A 20,281-nucleotide genomic window follows, 5' to 3' on the forward strand; every position below is an offset into this window, starting at 1 on the left:
AAAGAAATAGAACAAAAAAATCATCAGATGTGTGTGGAAGCACAAAAGACCTCAAATTGCCAAAGCCATCCTAAGAAAATAGAACGAGGCTGGAGGTGTCACTCTATCGGGCTCCAAATTATAATAGAAAGTGACAGTAATTGAAACGAAATGGTATTGGAAGAAAAACATACACACAGACCGTTGGAACAGAATTGAAATTCTAGAAGTAATCCCATAATTATATGGGTAAAATATTTTTGACAAAGAAGCCAAACTCATACAGTGGATAAAGGAAAGCTTCTTCAATATATGGTGCTAGGAAACTGGAAAGCCACCTGCAAAAGAATGAAATCAAACTATTGTCTATCACCACACACCAAAAGTACCTCAAAATGGATTAAAAACCAGAACATAAGACCTGAAACAATTAAAAGCATAGGAGAAATCATAGGAGCTCAACTCAAAGACCTTGGAATTAAAGAGGATTTTATGAATTTGACTTCAAAGGCAAGGGAAATAAAAGCAAAAATAAATGAATGGACTACATCAAACTAAAAATTTTCTCCTCAGCAAAAGAAACCATCAACAAGGTAAAGAGACAACCATCTGAATGAGAAAATATATTTGCAAGCAGCACCTCCCATAAGGCCCTAATATCCAAAATATAGAAGAACTGATACAACTCAAAACAATAAGAACAAGAATAACAACAACAACAACAAAAACAAAAACAAATGATCTAATCAAAAAATGAGCAGAGGAGCTAAACAGGCACTTCTTCCTAGAGGACAAACAAATGGCTAACAAATTTATGAAAAGATGCTCAATATCGCTAGCTATTAGGGAAAAGCAAGCCAAAACCACAATGACATACCATCTCACACCTGTTAGAATAGTTATAATCAACAGGTAACGTAATAACAAATGTTGGAAAGAATGCGGAGAGAAAGGAACTGTCATAAACTGCTGGTTTATGGGACTGCAAATTGGTACAGACAGTATGGAAAACAGTATGAAGGTTCCTCAAGAAACTAAGAATTGGTCTCTCATATGATCCAGCAATCCCTCTACTGGGTATTTATCCCAAAGACTTGAAGACCCATATCTGAAAAGACAGTTGCACACTGATGTTCATAGCAGCATTATTCACAGTAACCAGGACATAGAAGCTACTGATGTGTACTACAATAATGATTGGATAAAGAAACAGTAGCACATATATACAATGGAATAGTACTAAGCCATAAAAATAGATGAAATTTGCAACGACATAGATGGACCTCGAGATAATAATGCTAAGCAAAATAAGCCAGTCTGAAAAATTTGAAAATCAAATGATATCACATATATGAGGAATATAAACTTAAAAGTAACAAATGATCAGGACAAACAGAGACTTGTGGACAGGGACAATATACTAGTGGTTAGCTGGGGTAAGGGGGAGGGGGAGGCAATCGAGGAATAAATTTAATTAAAATAATTTCTTCAATTAAAATTAAATGAAAAAATAAAAACTACCAATAAGTACAAGTCCAGGACCAGATGAATTGACCAGTGAATTCTATCAAGCATTCAAAGAAGATTTAATACCTATTCTACTCAAACTCTTCCAAAAAAATTGAAGAGGAGGCAACACTTCCTAGCTCATTTTATTGGGACAATATTACCCTGATACCAAAACCTGGTAAAGATAACATACAAAAAAAGAGTACTACAAACCAATATCTCTCATAAGCACACATACAAAAATCCTAAATAAGATACTGGAGAACCAAATACAGCAACATATTAAAAAGATTATACACTATGATCAAGTGGGCTTCATCCCATAGGCACAAGGATGGTTCGACATACACAAATTGATCAATGCGATACACCACATAAACAAATTAAAAAATAAGAATCATATGATCACATCAATAGATGCAGAAAGTATCTTCTACAAGATGCAGCATCCATTAATGACCAAACCACTTAACGAAATCGGTATAGAAGAAAAGTACCTTAACATAATAAAGGTCATCTATGACAAACACTCAGCCTACATTATACTTAATGGTAAAAAAAGAAAAAAAAAACTAAAAACCTTCCCTCAAAGATTAAGAACAAGGTAAAGCTGTCCACTATCGCCACTGTTATTCAATATAACATTGGAGGTCCTATTGAGTGCATTCAGACAAGAGAAAGATATAAAAGACATCCAAATAGGAAATGAAAAAGTCAAAATGTCACTATTTGCAGATGACATGATTCTCTGTATAGAAAACCCTAAAAACTCCACAAAAGCACTACTAGAAAAAATAAGCAAATATAGTTAATTTTCTGGATACAAAATTAATGTTGAAAAATTCATAGCATTCTTACACCCAAAGAAGTGATTCTTAAAAAGTGGAGAAAATAATTCCTTTCGTAATTGCAATGAAAATAATAAAATACCTAGGAATAAATTTAACAAAATATGTGAAACATCTATATAATGAAAACTATGAGACGCTTAAAAAACTAAGTTTCTCAAAAACTTAGTTCCTCAAAAAGCTAAGAATTAATCTACCATATGATCCAGCAATCCCTCTACTGGGTATTTACTCTAAAGACTTGAAAACTCATATAAGAAAAGATATTTTCACACTGATGTTCACAGCAGCATTAGTCACAGTAGCCAAAACATGGAAGCAACCAAAGTGTCCTATGGTAGATGTTTGGATAAAGAAGCTGTGGTACATACATACCATGGCATATTACTCAGTCATAAAAAGAGATGCAATACTGCCATTTGTGACCACATGGATGGACCTCGAGATAATCATGCTAAGCAAAATATACCAGACAGAAAAAGTTGCAAATCACATGATATTACTTATATGTAGGATATAAACCTAAAAGCAACAAATGAGCAGGACAAATAAACAGAGACTCATGAACATGGACTATAGACTAGTGGTTACCAGAGGGTAAGGGGTGGAGGGAGGAGGAGGGAGACGGGATAAAGGGAGTCAAATATGTTGTGACAGAAATAAATCTAACTATGGGAGGTGAACACATGGTGTAAATATATATATGCCTTGTTGTTGGAGTGTGCAGCTGAAAATTATTGGATTTCATTAACCAATGTCGCCATAAAGAAATTAATTAATTAATTAAAAGATAAGTTTGCTGAGATTTGGCCATGATGATGAAGTAGAAAAGCTGTGCTTGCCTCCTCCAATGTCCTTATTGACATTACAACTAAAATGCAGAATAAAGAACCTTGAGAACTATCCAAAGACTAGATAAACAGAAGTCCTATATCCAAGGATATGAAAAAACACCTTGAAACCGGTAGGAGGGGCAGAGATGCAATGTGGCTGGCCAACACCTACATATGGTGGTTACTAATTGGGAGTCATGTCTCAGCTGCAAAGTTTCCCCCTGAGCAGTGTGGTGTCACAGCCTCACAACAGACTCATCCTTTTGGAGCACCAGTGCTGTGAAGAATAGCCCCTACAATATCTGCCTGTGAAAATCAGCCAGGATTCCATCTATCCTGTGAGATGAAAGGTGGCCTGAAACCCAGAGGTCCATTTAAAGGGCTTGTACACAGTCTTTCACTCTCAGGCACTGAACCTGGACTCTGGCAGAGGGATAGAAGCTGGGGATGTGCCAAAGACATACGGTTGTTTGGCTTAAGTTGAGGGAGAAGAAAAGGCGCGGCTGTCCCAGTGTTAAGCCCTCCCTCCATAAGGTTAAACCTAAATTTTCATTGGCCTGGTGAGCCCTTCTCACTCTACCCTGGTGACTCCCTGGGACTCTGCCCCAGCCAATATGCATACAACCAGAGTCTGTTTTGTGTTTGGCAGGCAGCCATTGTTGGTCTGTGCTTCAGTTTTTTTTGGACAACTCTCAGTAGGCCAAGAGCCCCAAGCGGGCAGCAGCTGGCCTCAGATGGAGTCTAAGACTTTTGTGGAGCTGTTCCAGGACCAATATTTGCACCAAATCAGAATCTGCTTTAACCAAATGAACACCACTCACTCCATACTAGTGACTGGCTGAGACCCAGACCTATCTAAATCACACAATGCTGGAGGCTGTTTTGACAGCTTGAAGACAAACTGTGTCAGACAATGTTATAGTTTTTCTGGGACAGCTTAAGGGTTCTGCAATCTGAAGGCAGGTGGCAGCTGACCTCAGTATGTACCAAACCTTTTGCAGAGTGTTCCCAGGCTCAGAACTGGTGTCAAATCTGAACCTTCATTAACACATTATATACCACTCATGCCATGCTGGTGACTCTTGAAACACTGCCCCACCCAGCTCCTGTACCACCCGAGGCTCTTTCAGTGACTAAAACTTATGGACCACTAGAAGGCAATGGTAGGCTTTGAGGTACCCTGGGCCTTTTGATGAGCTTCCCCAGGCCAGTACTAATAATGGTCGACCTTGATTTGCAGCATGTCATCTCCCATGCACCTCCATGTTCAACACAGGAAGAAATAGATCATTCTATAGCTCCTGCCAGATAGCCACAAACAATTTACAGGCAGCAGCTGAAGTTGGCCTGCACAGCGGTCCTTCCAAGATGCCCCAGAACAAGCACACATGGTGGGTATCTTCAAACCATAATAAAACAATAGCTGATATTTCCAAAAGTAGCACATTAAAAGGATGCTCTTGGCAGGCTATGAGTACACTGGGACAAATTCCACTTTATGAGGTCAACACATGCAGAATAGCTTGTATCCTATAGTCATGGCCAGTCTTCACAGAGAGTAAGACTGAGGGTAAATCCCACACTGATGTGCCAACAGCAATCAAGGGTCAACTACAAGAGGAGGGCACACAAAAGCCACATAATAAACAATCCTGGAGCATCCGAATTGGGTGATCAGGGAGATTAGGCCACTGTGCCCCATAAGACTACAGAAGGCTACTCCACATAGACTGTGAGTTGTAGTAGATTTACCTAAAACATAGAAACAAACATAGAGAGGCAGCTAAAATTAGTAAACAAATAAAATATCCCAAGTGAAGAAAGAAGAAGAAAGAAAGAAAGAAAGAAAGAAAGAAAAAAAGAAAGAAAGAAAGAAAGAAAGAAAGAAAGAAAGAAAGAAAGAAAGAAAAGGAGCCAAATAAAATGGAAGTAGGTAATCTACAAGATACAGAGTTCAAAACAATGGTTATATGGATTCATAAGAATCTTACTGAGAATTTTTGCAAAGAGATAGCAAGCATACAAAGAGGATAGAAATTTAAAAAATGAAATGGTCAGAAATTAAAAAAATACAATAACAAATATAAAATAGAGTAGGAAAAAGCAACAGCGGATTCATGAAACAGGGGATCCAATCATCAATTTAGAAGACAAGGTAGCAGAAAACACCCAATTGAAACAGAAAAAGGAAAAAAAAAGAACAATAAAAAAGATAGTTTAAAGGACCTTTGGGACATCAAGCATAACAAAATATACAACGCAAAAGTAACAGAAGGAGAAAAGAAAGAATAAATTGAGAACTTATTTGAAAAAAATATGACTGAAACTTGCCTTAACCTGGTAAAGGAAACATATATAAATGTCCAGAAAGCTCAGAGAGTACTGAGCAAGATGAACTAAAAAATGCCCGCACAGAGATGCATCATAACTAAAATGTCAATCTTTAATCCAGCACAAGAAAAGCAGTTACTTATCTACAAGTAAGCCCCCAAAAGACTGTTAGCTGATTTCTCAACAGAAACTCTGCAGGCATGAAGGGATTGGAATAAAATAGTCAAAATGATAAAAATCAAAGACCTACAACCAAACTACTCTACCAAATAAGGCAACTATTTAAAATTCAAGAGGAGATAAAGAGCTTCCTTGACAAGAAAAAGCTAAAAGCCTTCATGAACATCAAACCAGGATTACAAGAGATATTAAAGGGTTTTCTTAAAAGAAAAAGAGGGGGAAAAAGAACATTAAATATGAGCAATAAAATGGCAATAACTCCATACCCATCAATAATCACTTTAAATATCAATGAAATAAGTACTCCAATCAAAAGACATAGGGTGGTCGAATGAAAAAGAAAACAAGATGCATACGCATGCCGTCTACAAGAGACCCACTTTAGATCAAAAGACACACAGACTAAAAGTGTAAGAGATCTAAAAAGTTATTTCATGCAAATGGAAACAAAAAAATCTGGGGTAGCAATACTAATATCAAACAAAAAAACTTTAAAACAAAGACTATAATAAAAGACAAAGAAGGACATATTATGAGAAGGATCAATCTAACGATAGGATGTAACCCTTGTAAACATTTATGCGCTTAACATAGGAGGACCTAAATATATAAAGCAAATATTACCTGACATAAAGGGAGAGATTCACAGTAATAAAGTCATAGCAAAAGACAATAACACCCTTTTGACAACAATAAAAAATATCTTCTTAAAAGAAAATTAATAAGAAATTAACAACAACAACAACAACAACAACAACAATGACAAAAATGTAGCCTGAAAAGACAAATCGAATTGATGTAATCGATGTTTTCAGACCACTTCACCCAAAGCAGTGGAATATTTATTTTTCTCAAGAACTCATGAACCATTTTCCAACATAGATCACATGTAAGGCCATAAAAAAATTCACTAAGTTTAAAAATATTGAAATCATGCCAAGCATCTTCTCTGACCACAAAGATATGAAATTGGAGCTCAATTATAAGAAAAGAAGAGAAAAATACACAAACACATGAAGGCTAAATAACATGCTACTAAACAATGAATGGGTTAATAATAAGATCAAGGAAGAAGTCACAAGATATCTTGAGATTGATGAAATGAAAACACAATAACTAAAAATTCTATGGACATAGCAAAGCAATTCTAAGAGGAAAATTCACAGTAATAGAGGCTTTCTTCAAGAAACAAAAAAGATCTCAAATAAATAACCCAACCTTATATCTAAAAGAACTAGAAAAAACAGCAAACAAAGCCCAAAGTTGATAGGAGGGAAATAATAAAAATGAGAATGGAAATAAACAAAATAGAGTCTAAAGATCAATACAAAATATTAATGAATCCAAGAGCTAGTTCTTTAAAAAGATAAATAAAATTGATGAACCTTTTACCAGAATCATCAAGAAAAAAAGAGAGAAAATCCAAATAAATAAAATCAGAAATAAAAGAGAAATGGCAACTGACACCACAGAAATACAAAAGATTACAAGAAAGAACTACAAGCAATGGCAACGAATTGAACAATCTAAAAGAAATAGATAAATTCCTTGAAACATACATTTTTTTAAGACCGAATCAAAAAGAAATAAGAAATCTGAACAGAATGATTACTACTAATAAAATTAAATCAGTAATCAAAACATTAAAAAATCCACAAACAAAACCCCTAGACTAGATAGTTTTATAGGTGAATTTTACCAAGTATTCAAAGAACTAACAACTATCTGTCTCAAATTCTTCCAAAAAATTCAAGAGGAGGGAAGAGTCTAAGCTTACGAGGTCACAATTACACTAATTCCAAAATTAAATAGTCATTGCAAAAAAAGAAAGAGAAAATTTCTCTGATGAACATAAATGCAAAAGTCCTCAACAAAATATTAGCAAACTAAATTAATTCAGAAATATGTTTAAAAAAACATGTAACCTTATAAAGTAAAATGCATTCCTTGGATGCAAAGTTGCTTCAATATCTGCAAATCAGTTAATGTGATACACCACATGAACAAAATAAAGAAGCAGAAAAAGCATTTGACATAATCTAGCATTCATTTTTGATAAAAACTCTCAGCAAAGTGAGAATACAGGGAACATACCTCAACGTAATAAAGAGCATATAGGAGAAATCTACAGTTAACATCACACTCAATGGGGAAAGGCTAAAAGCACTTTCCTTAAGATAGGAAGAAGACAAAAATGCTCACTTTCACTACTTTAATTCAAGACAGTATTGAAAGTTCTAGCCACAGCAGTCAGAGAAGACAAAGAAATAAAAGATTCCTAACTTGTAAAGAAAAAAGTGAAACTGTAATGACAGTTGACATGATACTGTATATAGACAGGCCTAAAGAGTCCACTAAATCACTCTTAGAACTGAGTAATAAATTCAGTAAAGTAGCAAGATACTATATTCATATTTAGAAATAAGCTGTACTTCTATAAACCAATAAAAATTATCAGTAAGAGAAATTTTTAAAAATCTCATTTGCCATTGCATCAAAAAAGGTGAATACTGAGGTTTGGTTAAATAGAAGGTAGACACTGAACTTGCCTCTGCTCATGACCACACAAAAGTTATAAAGCACTACAGAAAAAAACGTCACTGAAACTTGCCTGAGGTCTGGCTGAACAAAAGTCCTGCCACTAGGGACATAGATAAAAGGCCACCTTTAGACTGCTAGGAGGAGTAAAGTGAAACAGGCCAGTCCCACAACCACGTGTAGTGGTCAAGAATCTGGAGTGTTATCTTGGCTGCAGAGCTCCCCCAGGAGGAGCAACGGAGTCCTGCCTCCACAATGGGCTCCTCAGCCCAGGTTTCCAGTAATGAGAAGAGAAGGACCCACAACCTCTGGCTGTGAAAGCCAGCAGAGATTATGTCTGAGTGAGACAGAGGGCTGAAGAAGTCATGGATGTTCTTCTTAGGGCTTGCACATGGACTTACTTGCTGACAGACTCACTCATTCTAAGCTCCAACATTAGAGAAGCTGCTTGAAGAGTGCCAAGAACACCTTAGGAGGAACAGAGTTGTCTGGATTTACAGCAAGTGCTGGAGGGGTGTCTTTCTCCTGGAGAGAAGTGCTGGTAGTGTCCATTGTTTCTTTGCTGAGCCCTCCCCTCTTCCAGTGTACAAACATAGGCGTCTGCCATATCTGAGTCTCCAACAACATGATTAACACAGGTTGCTCTGCCCAGGTGATGCCCTGAGGCCATACCTCTTCCGACTTCTACCAGTTGCTACAAAGCTGCTACTAGTAGTTTATCCCACATAATTGACCTTTCTTGACTCAGGATGCACTTTCCTAAAACCTCTCAAAGGGTTGAAAAAACAAAGAAGCATCATCTGGCCTCGACATGCCCCATACCTCTTGTTGTGCATCCCCAAGCCTGGCATTAGTAGCAGCCAACGCTGATTTCTGGTTTGGCCTCTCAGGGCACCTATAAGCTTAATAAAGGTGCCAGCCATCTGTGAATTTCTTGGTGACTCTTACCAGGTAGTACCAAAATTTTACAGTCAGTGGTTGATCTTGGCCTTCAGCTGGGCTCCTTCCAAGAGGCCCTTGGGCTGGCATACCTGGTGGCCTTCTCCAAACAGTGCTGGATCCAGAGCACCACCCAGGTTAGCATCTGAGAAGGACACAACCAAAAGGTAGACTGATCAGGGACATGCTTTGTAGGTTTGGCCCATCACTGGCCAAAAGTCACAACCAGTCAGCTCAAGAGAAAATCCCTCCCACTGATATGCAAATAACAACTAAGAATCAACTACAAAAAGAAGGGCACACACAACCCACACAAAGGACAATCCTTGACCACCTGCCTCGGGGAAGACTGTGCCACAAAGACCCACAGGACACCTACTACATAGAGCCATTCTACTAAGATTAGGAAATATAGCAGCCTTACATAATACATCAAAACAAACACAGGGGCCAGAAAATCTTGAGACAAAGATACATGACTCACATAAAAGAACAGAACAAATTTCCAGAAAAAGAACTCAATAAAATGGAGACAAGCAATCTACCAGATGAGAAGTCAAAATACTGGTTATAAGAATGCTCAATGACCGACCGATCACTACCAATGAAATCAAATCAGTAATCAAAAACCTCCCCAAAACAAATGTCTTAGACCAAATGGTTTTATAGGTAAATGTTACTAAACATTCCAAGAAGAATTAACACCTATTCTTCTTAAACTATTCCAAAATTTCAAGAAGAGGGAAGGCTTCCTAACTCCTTTTATGAGGCCATTATTACCTTGATTCCAATACCAGGCAAAGAAATTTAAAAAATAAATAAATAAAACTATAGGCCAATATCTTTTACTAACACTGATACAAAAATCTGCAACAAAATATTAGCAAACCGAATTCAGTAATACATTAAAAATATCATACACCATGATCAAGTTGGATTTATTCCTGAGATGCAAGACAGGTACAATATCTGCAAATCGATTAATATGATATACCACATTAATAAATCGAATGATAAAATGATAAAAATGATATCCCCATATCAATAGATGCAAAAAAAGTGTTCCGCAAAATAAAAACTCTCAACAAAGTAAGAATAGAGGAAACATACCTCAACATAACATCATACTCAATGGGGAAAGGCTAAAAGTATTTTCCTTAAGACCAGGAACAAGATAAGAATGCCCACTTTCACCAATCCTCTTCAAAATTGTATTGGATGTCTTAGCTGCAGCAATAAGACAAGAAAGATAAATAAAAGGTATCAAAATTAGAAAGAATGAAGTAAAACTCTTGTTATTTGCCAATCACATGATACTATATATAGAGAACCCTAAAGATTCCACCAAAAAAAAAAAAAAACTGCTTAACCGATCAATGAATTCAGTAAAGTAGCAGGATATAAAATTAATATTTAGAAGTCAGTGCCATTCTTATACATCAACAATAAACAATAAAGAGAAATTAAGAAAACAATCCTATTTACAATTTAATTGACAACAATAAAATACCTGGGAATCAAGTTAACAAAGGAGGTAAATGGCTTGTTCTCAGAAAATTATGAGTCATCAAAAAAAGAAATTGAGGAAGATGAAAATAAATGGACACATAAACCATGCCCTTGAGTAGGAAGCATCAACATCAGTAAGATGGCCATACTACCCAAAGCAATCTATAGATTTAATTATATCTGCATCAAAATACCAATGACATTTTTCAGAGAGCTAAGGCAAGTAATCATAAAATTTATATGGAACTATAAAAACACCTCGAATAACCACAACAATCTTTAGAAAGAAGAACAAAGTTGGAGGTATCACACTACCTGATATCAAATTATACTAGAAGTCTACAGTAATCAAAACAGCCTGGTACTGGCATAAAAACAGATACATTGATCAATGGTACAGAATAGAGAACACAGAAATAAATCCACGCCTATACACTCATTTAATATATGACAAAGGAGGTAAGAATATACAATGGGGTAAAGACATTCTCTTCAATAAATGGTGCTGAGAAAATTGGACAGATACATGCAAAAAAAGAAAAAGAAACTGGACCACCTTCTTACACCAGATAGAAGAATATAGACAAAAAATGTATTAATGACTTAAATGTAAGGTCCTCAACCATAAAACTTCTAGAAGAAAACATAGGCAATAAACTTTCTGATATTGCTAATAGTAAATTATTTTTGGATATATCTCCTTGGGCAAGGGAAACAAAAGAAAAAATAAACAAATGGGACTAAGTCAAACTAAAAAAAAAAGCACAGCAAAGGTAACTATTGACAAAACAGAAAGATAACTGACTGAATGGGAGAAGATATTCACTAATGATACATTTGATAAGAGGTTAATATCAAAAATATATAAAGAACTCATACAACTTAACAATAAAAAAAAATCCAATTAAAAAAATAGGCAGAAGACCTGAACAGAGATTTCTCCAAAGAGATAATACAGATGGCAAATAGACATATGAAAAGATGCTCAAGTTCGCTAATAATCAGAGAAATGCAAATTAAACCATAATGAGATATCACCTCACACCTGTCAGAATAGCTAGCATCAATAAATCAAAGAACAATAAGAGTTGGTGAGTACATTAAGAAAATTCTCATAAAGTGTTGGAATTGCAAATTGGTATAGTCAGAATGGAAAACAATCTGGAAGTTTCTCAAAAAAATAAAAATTAATATACCATTTGACCCAACAATTGCATATCTGATATTTGTCCAAAGAAAACCAAAACAATAATTTGTAAAGATCTGTGCACCCCTATGCTCATGGCAGCACAATTTAAAATAGCCAAAACATGGAAGCAACCAAAATGCCCAGCAACAGATGATTGAATAAGAAGTCATGGTTCATATATACAATGGAATATTACTGAGCCATTAAAAAATGTAACCCTACCATTTGCAGTAATATAGATGAACCTATAGATTATTATGTTGAATGAAATAAGTCATCCAGAGAAAGATGAATACCATATGATTTCACTTATATGTGGAATCTAAGGAACAAAATGAACAAACTAATCAAAAACAGATTTACAAATATAGAGGACAATCTGGTGACAGCTACAGAGGAGGGATGTTGGAACTCTGGGAGAAAGGGGAGAAGAGTTAAAGAAGTACAAGTTTGTAGTTTGATGGACATGGGGATGGGGAACACGACATAGGGAATGCAGTTAGTATTAATGTAATGGCTATGTGGAGAACCAGAGAAGAAGAGTAATTAGGAGGGTAATTTTATAAACTATATAAATGTCTAACCAATGTACTGTAGACTTGAAACTAACCATAAAAATAATTTTAAAAAAAATGCTCAATGACCTTAGAAAAAGAGTAAGTAGATTAACTCAGTGAGAAATTTAACAAGGAGACAGAAAAAAAAGGAGATGAAAAACTTAAAAGAGTACCAATCAGAAATGAAGAATACAATATCCAAGATTAGAGGAAATGAACAGATTGGTGTAGTGGAGGATTTTTTTAAGGAATGAGGTAGTAGAAGACAGCCAATTTAAGAAATGAGGTAGTGGAGGACACTCAATCAGAACAGCAAAAATTAGGATAGTTTAAGGTGCCTCTAGACAACATCAAGAGTACCAACAGTTGCATCATAGGGGTCTCAGAAGGAGAAAAGAAAGAACAAGAAATTGAAAACCTATTTGAAGAAAGAATGATGGAAAACTTTCCTATCCTAATGAAAAAAATAAAAAATAAATGTACAGCCCCAGGAAGCTCAGAGAGTCTCAAACTAGAAGAACCCAAAGAGGCCCACACCAAGACACATCATGATTAAAATGCTAAAATTTAAAGACAAAAAGAGAATCTGAAAATCAGCAAAAGAAAAGCAATTATTTACCTGTAAGGCATCTACCATAAGATTGTCAGCTGACTTCTCAACAAAGCCTTTGCAGGCCAAAAAGGACTAGCACGAAATATTCAAAGTGATGAAAAGCAAGGAAGTACACCAAGATTACTCTATCCACCAAAGCGATCATTTAGAATCAGAAGACAGACCGAGAGCTTCACATAAAAGAAAAAGTTACAGAAGTTCATCCCCACCAAGCCAATATTAAAGAAAATGTTGGAGGGACTTTTTAAGAAGAAACAAAATATGTATCAAAATATGAATAATAAAATGGCAATAACTACACACCTGTCAACAAGTATTTGAAATGAAAAATATTAAATGCTCCAATTAAAAGATAAGGTGTCTGAATGAATTTTTAAAAAAAAGACTCTCATATATGCTGCCTACAGGAGACTCACTTAAGATCAAGAGACACACAAACTGAAGTAAAGGAATGGTAAAAAGATATTTTATGAAATAGAATTTTTAAATGTGATAGAAATATTTATACCAAACAAAACCAATTTTAAAACAAAAGCTATATCAAGAGACAAAGAAGAACCCACTAATGCCGCATCTGTATATTTATCTGAAGAAAACCAAAACACTACTTTTTTTTTCCCTTAGGAAAGGCAACCCTTGGTTGACCTCACAGATTGCAAAGACCTTGCCAGCTTACAATCCCTTATTTATTTTTTATTCCTATGACACCTGGTCTTCCTAGGTAGTCTCCCGCCCAAGTACTAACCAGGCTTGACCTTGCTTAGCTTCCAAGATCAGATGGGATTGGGTTTGTTCAGGGTAGCATGGCCATAGACCAAAATACTACTTTGATGAGTCATGTACACCCATATATTTATTGCAGCAAAATTTACAATGGCCAAAATATGGAGGAAATCTGTGTGTTCATCAATGGATGAATGCATAAAGAAGAGGTGGTACACATATACAATAGAATATAATCCAGCCATAAACGAACAGACAAATAGATAGATAAACAAACACACAGATAGATAAATAAATAAATAAACATATAAATAAATAAATGAATAAATAAATAAATAAATAAATAAATAAATAAATAAAATCTTTACATCTGCAACAACATGAATGGACATAGAGGGTGTTGTGCTGAGTGGAGTAGGTCAGACAAAGAAAGACAAATGTAATAATATTTCACCTACATGTGGAATCTAAAGAACAAAATAAACCAATAGGAGAGAAACAAACTCATAGATGCAGAGAACATTTTGAAGGTTAACCGATGTCAGGTGGTGGAAAATGGGGGAAATGTGGGACGGAATCTAGTAATTCAAATCAATAGTTACAATATAATCATGAAGATGTTAAGAATAGCCTAAGATTTATAGTCAAGAATATTGTAGTAACTATATACAGTATCGAATGGGTACTAGATTAACTGAGGTGATCACTTTGTGAATTTTATAGATGTCTATTCACTATGTTTTACACCATAAACTAATATGATATTGTATGCCAACTGTAATTGAAAAATAAAATGTATTGTTAAAAATAAGGCTAAAAATAAAAAACCTAGAAATAAATGTAGCCAAATAGGTAGACATGCTCAGAAAATTATGACATTGAAGAAAATAAAGAAGATATAAATAAATGGAAGCATATATCATGCTTATGGATAGAAAAAAATAATATTTTAAAAATATCCATACTACCCAAAGCAAGCAATCTATAGATTCAGTGCAATTTATATCAAAATACCATATGTGGCAGGTATTACAGAACTCATATAAATATCCTTATAATTTATATAATACTATGAAAGACCTTGAATAGCCACAGCAATCTTGGGAAATAATAATATAGTTGGGGGTAACACGCTACCTGATATCAAACTATACTGCAAGGCTGTAGTAATTAAACAGCATGGTACTGGCATAAAAGAAGACACGTAGATCAATGGAACAGAATAGAGAGGCCAGAAATAAACCCACACCTATATGATTAATTAATTTATGCAAGAATAAAAGAAAAGAATATATCATGGGGTAAAGACAGTCTCTTAAACAAGTAATGGTGTAAAAACTAGACACATAAATGGAAAAAAAAAGTGCACCATCTTTTTACATAAGACAGAAAAACAAACTCGAAATGGGTTGAAGACTTAAATGTAAAATCTGAAACCATAAACTCCTTTTAAAAACATAGTAAACTATCATCGCTCTTAGTAATATTTGTTTCTGATACATTTCCTTGGACAGGGGAAATAAAAAAAAATAAACAAATGGGACTACATCAAACTAAAAAGTTCTTTCGCAGTGAAGAAATCATTCGCAAAATGGAAAGACAACATACTGAATGGGAGAAGATATTTGCCAATGATACATTTGGTAAGGGGTATCTAAAGTATATAAAGAACTAATGCATCTCAATACCAGAAAAACTAACAATCTAATTAAAAATCGGTAAAGAACCTGAATATGCATTTCTCCAAAGAGGACATACAGATGAGCGATAGATATATGTAAAGATTCTCAATGTTACTAATCATCAGAGAAATGCAAATTAAAATCACAACGAAATATTGCCTCACACCTGTCAGAATGGCTATTATCAATAAGTCAACAATCAAGTGTTGGTGAAGATGTGGAGGAAAAGGAACCTACATGCACTGTTGGTGGGATTGCAAACTGATACAGCTACTATGGAAAACAGCATAAAGTTTCCTCAAAGAATTGAAAATAGAAATACAGTTTAACCCAGCAATTCCTCTGTTTGGTATTTATGTGAAGATAACTGAAACACTAATACAAAAAGATATGTGCACTTTTCTGTTTATTGCAGCATTATTTTCAATAGCCAAGATATGAAAGCGATCTAAGTATCCATTAATAGATAATTTGATAAAGAAGAGGAAGTACATTTATAAAATGAAATATTCCTAATCCATAAAAATGAAATCTTACTATTTGCAACAACGTGGATGGACATGGAAGGTTTTATGTTAAGTGAAATAAGTCAGACAGAAAAAGACATATAGTATATGATGTCACTTATATGTGTGATCTATAGAACAAAATAAACAAACAAAAATCAGAAACAGACCTCGCAGATGCAGGGAACAAGCTGATTACTGCCTGATGGAAGGGGGCTTGGTTGGCAGGGTTAAAAAGTAAAGAAATTAAGAAGTGAAAATTGGTAGTTATAAAATATTCATGGGGATGTAAAGTATAGCATAAGGAATATAGTCAATAATATACTAATAACTATGTATAGCGCCTGGTACATACTAGACTAGTCAGGGAGATTGCTTCATAAATTATATAAATGTTTAATTGTTATTCTGTACACCTGGAACTAATATAAAATAATACTGGATGCCAACTGTAACCAAAAAAAAAAATCAAAAAATTGGGGGGGGGGAAAGTTGAGGGTGAATAAGAGGTTCCAATTACTAGCTATAAAACACATAAATCATGGAGATGTGGTGCACATCACTGAGAACATAGTCAAATATATTATAACAGTGTTATACAGTGTCAGATGTTTCTTTGACCTATCATGGTGATCATTTCTTTAGGTATATAAATGTTGAATAATTATGGTATACACCTGAAAGTAATAAAATATTGTATGTTAGCTATATTTCAAAAAAATAAGAGCATTACCAATGGACAAAACACTTACTCATACTTAAACCTCTACTCAGTCTCCTTTCAATTTTCTATAAATGGAAAGTATTATTCACTTTTCAGTTATTCAAATGACTGTTCTCACTTATCTTAGTGAGTTTAAACCTGTAATGTTTTTTTCCCTTATTGAATGAATTTTATCTTATTTATTTTAGTTCTTCTATTTCTATTACATTTTGTTCTGAAATAGGAAAAAAAAAAGAGTACATCTAAAATTCCCTTACTTATTCAATCTCAGTTTCTAGTCAAGATATATTTGAACTAAAGGACACAGTGACCTCACATGCAGGCCTGTCATGAAATGTGTGAGTTAGAGAAATAATGAGCTTGGGGTACTTGGTAGAAGAGGAACAATCAGATGATGAGAATTAATGTACCAAAGGAAATAAAGATACAAAATAGTAATTATGGAAAATTATCTAATGTCTTTGCTATTTCTTCCCAATATAGTTATGTACTAGTGCTTCGACTATGTTCAATTTTGAGAATATGAAAATTATCTAAATTCCATTGTAAACAGAATGTTTTCTATATTTAAAAAATTGTTGTGCAAGTTCTTTAACTTTGTGAAATCCTTTGTCTAATCTATACTATGGAAGTAATAATAATGCCTATATCCTAGGATTATTGTGATGATTAAGTGACAAATCTAATATCACATAAAATTCTAAGCACAATGACTAAAACATGATAGTCAATAAATCTTATCATTCATTATCATAATTCTTATATAGATATTATTTAAAGCACAAAGGGAAGTCATTGAAATATTTTAAGCAGTTAGCACAATGAGATTTCTATTTTGGAGAAATACAAGTATTGATAAGAGTAACGACAGCTTTTGGTAATACTTTTTATTTTATTTTTAATATCAGTATATTAGTAATGACTATAATTAGGATGTTTCAATACTATTTTAATTTAGTTTCATCACAGATAATAACAGGATGAATAAATGATGTAAAGAATCCTGATCCCAAGGATGTAGTAGTTTTAGTCTATAAAAAAGTACTATTGTGCCAACTACCTCAAAAATCACTGTCGTTGCCAGCTTGTCTGATTAAAGGTTAAGATCATTTTGGAGTAAGGAGTATTCTGGAAGGAAAATCACAGTAACTCACCCATCATAAAAGGGATGATATAACATGCATACACATCTAGCTTCCAGGCACAAGTAAAAAATAATGTACTTATTTATCATACGTTTTTGAATATCCTATATGTTAGACACTGTTACAGGTGCTTGAGACATATCGGTTAAAAATAAAATGAAGCATTTTGCACTAATAGATAATATTCTAGTAGAGCAGAGGAAGACATACAATAGATAGATGATGGATGGATGGATGGATGGATGGATAGATAGATAGATAGATAGATAGATTGATAGATAGATAGATGTTATGCTATTCTAAAAGGAGATAAGAGCTAGGAGAAAATAGTAAAGCAAAATAAAAGAAATGAGAAATTTTGTGGAGAGGTTAGAGTTATAATTTTAAATAGGATGTCATAGTAAATAGGTCTCATTTAGGCAGTAACATTTGGGAAGACTTGAGGGTGGTAAGAAAATTAATTATATTTGGAGAAGAGTATTCTAAGCAGAAGAATATAATATGTCTATTATGCTGTAGACAATGTAAGCATTCCAGTAAGGCTGAAGCAGAGTAATTGAAGAAAGAATAATAAAAAAAAATGAGGTCAAAGAAGTAACATGAGTGTGGTGGTTAGCTCACATAAAGCTTTTGAGTAAGTGGAATGACTTTTACACTAAATTGGAGAGAGATAACAGGATTCTGCCTTATATTTTAAAATAATACTTTTGACTGTAGTGTCAAGAATATATTACAGGTTGGCAAGGACAGAAGCAGGAAAATTAAGTTAGAACAGGAGATGTTAATAGAGAAGGTGGTAAGAAATGGTCAGACTTTGGATATATGTCACAGGTTGAATAGACAGACTTCGTGAATGGATTGGATAAGGAGTGTGAAAAAAAAGTGAAAAGTTTGGGATACATCAAAGATGCTGAACCTGAGCAAGTGAAAGTTTGGAATTACCATAAACTGAGATTAGGAGGGCCCCAGGAAGACCAGGTTTGTGGCCTTCAGTTTTAGATATGTCACTTTTGAGATGTCTGTTAAATTTTAAAGTGAAAATATTTGGTAAGTAGGTGGATATAGCATTATTAAGTACAGGAGCGATGACAGCTGGGAATATAAATCTGGAAGTCATCATCATAGAAGAGGAATTTAAAGTATAAAGTTGGATAAGATCATATAAAGAGAGTGGGTATAGATAAAGAAGGAAAGAGGATCTAGGACTGAGCCATGGATAACTCCAACATTAAGAGCTCATGGAGAGAAAAAAGCATCAACAAGACTTAGAGAGGATAACATAAGAAAAATTAAATAAATGTGATGTCTTGAAAGCTTAGTGGAAAAGTTTATTAAGAGTAAGAAGATGATAATTGAGAAATATTTATATTAGCAACAGAGAAGGGCCTGGTGAAGTTAAGGGAATAAAACTTACTGGCAGTGAATTTGAGAAAAAATAAATAAAAGAGAGCAATTTGAGGTGTTACATACGGTCAACTGTTTTAAAGCATTTTGGTGCAGGTGAGGACCAAAGAAATTAGTAGCTAGCAGGGTTGAAGAATAGCTTTTTCTTTGTTGTCGTAATGGGAATATTATGACTATGCTCATATTCTAATAAGAATAATTCAGTAGACACCAAACAATTGATGTTGAAAAAAGGAGATAATTATTGAAAAAAATATTCTTTAGTAGGCAAGAAAAGAGGAAAAAGTGCATAGATGGAGGAACTGGATTTAAAAAGGCACACAAAGAGTTTATTTATGAAACAAGAAATATATGGACATTGAGATTAATTTGCAGGGCATAAAGGGTAGTGAGAGTCTGTAGAAGTTTGTTTTTTAAAAAATACATATTTTTTTTTTATTTTGGTAAGTTTCAAATACATAAAAAGATAGAGAAAATTGTGTAATGAATCTTTGTGTACCATCGCTCGGTTTCAAAATGTAGCATCATTTTGCCAATCTTGTTTTATAAAAAAAAAACAAACATTTTTGTTGGGCTATTATAATTCAGATTCAGATATTATATCCTTTTACTCATAAAATCTTCAGCATTTATTTTTAACAGGGCTGTTTCTTTTAACATAACTACCATATCATTGCCATAATAACAGAATTTAAAATAATCCTGTGATATCATTTGATCCCATTTCATGCTCATATTTCACCTATTGTCTCAACATTATCATTTACATTTGATTTGTATAAATCTTGAGCATAACAAGATTCATACACTACATTTGGTTGATATATTTCTTAAGTATATCTTAATATATACCAGCTTTATTCCCCAAATTACTTTTATGCTGAAAAAACTAGGCCATATTCTGTATTAGTCTATTTCTATTCTTGTGGTACCTTTCAATATGTTCCTCTCACTTACATATTTTCTTTAAACTAGTAGTTGAATTGAGAGACTTTGTTGATTCAGGTTCTATTTTCTTCTGGTTTTACTATGTAATTTTATTGGATTAAAACATGTAGAGTCATATGTCGTT

General features: G+C 34.0%; 1 pseudogene; it reads right to left on the bottom strand.

Moving 5' to 3' along the window:
• Positions 1 to 13,721: 13,721 nt before the first annotated feature.
• On the bottom strand, positions 13,722 to 13,840 carry LOC118608390 (annotated as a pseudogene).
• Positions 13,841 to 20,281: the final 6,441 nt, after the last annotated feature.

Source organism: Rousettus aegyptiacus, unplaced genomic scaffold (assembly GCF_014176215.1).
Source record: "Rousettus aegyptiacus isolate mRouAeg1 unplaced genomic scaffold, mRouAeg1.p scaffold_m13_p_9, whole genome shotgun sequence".
Taxonomy (NCBI): Eukaryota; Metazoa; Chordata; class Mammalia; order Chiroptera; family Pteropodidae; genus Rousettus; species Rousettus aegyptiacus.